Below are 1,719 nucleotides of genomic sequence, written 5' to 3' on the forward strand. Positions count from 1 at the left end.
TCATCACAAGGCCTGTATTCCTCTCACTCTGTAATCTCTATACAAACTCATCCATGCACATGGCTTCCATTACCAACTAAATACAGTTAACTCCTGAATTTGTATCTCCAACTTCAAACCATTCTTTGAGCTCAAATCCCAAATAGCAATTACCTCCTTCATAGCTCTACTTGAAAAACTCACAAAGCTACCTCAAACTCAAAACACTTAAAGCCAAACTCCAAAACCTCCCACTTCCTCCACTCTTCATCAATGAAGGACATATAAAATGAAAACCCATGAGTCATCCTTAATACTGCTTTTTTTATCACCTCTCCCCCAAATCCAATGCAGTAACAAACTGTATTGATTTAACAGGCAAATCTATCTACTTCTCCCTAAAGCCACAGCTACCACTTTATTTCCTTAGTCTATGACATCATTGTTTCTTTCCTGGATGACTATATTAGCCACCCATCTCCCTACATTCACTCTTGTCTCTGCACCTATATCCCGTTCTCTAAATGGGGGCCAGAATTCTCTTTTCATTTAGTATCTCTCTCTCTGTCTCACTCTCTTTCTGTCTCTGTCTCTATCCTCTCATACTCATCCTTGCACGCAGATTACACGCACTCACACAGACATACTCATTCTGTACTAAAAACTTCTGATGTCCTTCACTGATTTGAGGATGAGGATATACATCCTTTTCTTAGCATGGTTTAAAAGATTTGCAGAAAGTAACACCTACCTACCTTCCAACTTTACTGTAAGCACCTGTAGGCCTCATACTCTTTACATTAGTCAAATAAACCTGCTCTCATTTTCAGAAAGGTGACATTTTTATTCCTTACCCAGAGAATTAATACATGCTCTTTCCTTGGCCTAGTTAATTTCTTTCCATGACTCAGAATTTAGTTCAAGTATTATTTCCTCTTTGAAACCTCTTGACTCATCAGCCTACATCATATGTACTCATTGCACCAGATATATTTTTATTACTATTAATTATATCTTTATTTATGTGATTATCTGAGTGTCTAACTTTTAGACCCTAAATTCCAATGGAGACAATGGCCCATCACTTAACCCCACCATTTTGGCCCATCATTTAACCCCAGCACTTTGCTCAGTGCCTGCCATATGGGTAGGTGTTCAATAATAAATACATGTACATATTTTTATTGAATTCATTTCCTTATCAAACACTTATATTGTGTTTACTACATGCCAGGCACCATTCTAAGTATTTTTAAAATGTTAAATTATATAACACATATGTTTTATTAACTCCCTTTTCAAGTGCTTTCAGCTGCTTGTTTTAGATTGCATTTTAATTGTCACTACTTCAAATTTATGATATGAAGCACACATTTTAAATGGACAGAGTATTTTTCTGGGCCTTGTAAAGGTGTACTTTTTTTTTTAATTTTATTTTATTATGTTATGTTAATCACCATATATTACATCATTAGTTTTTGATGTAGTGTTCCATGATTCATTATTTGCATATAACACCCAGTGCTCCATTCAATACATGCCCTCTTTAATACCCATCACCAGGCTGACCTATCCCCCTAGCCACCCCCCCCCAGAACCCTCAGTTTGTTTTAAGAGGCTTTCTTGTGATCTCCACATGCTATCCTAAAATGTATCTACCAATACCCAAATCATAGTGTGGACAGAGATAACATAGCTCTGTGAAATTAATGACAAGGCATTCACCTTGATGGGGACCTA

This window comes from Halichoerus grypus, chromosome 4 (genome assembly GCF_964656455.1).
Source record: "Halichoerus grypus chromosome 4, mHalGry1.hap1.1, whole genome shotgun sequence".
Lineage (NCBI taxonomy): Eukaryota > Metazoa > Chordata > Mammalia > Carnivora > Phocidae > Halichoerus > Halichoerus grypus.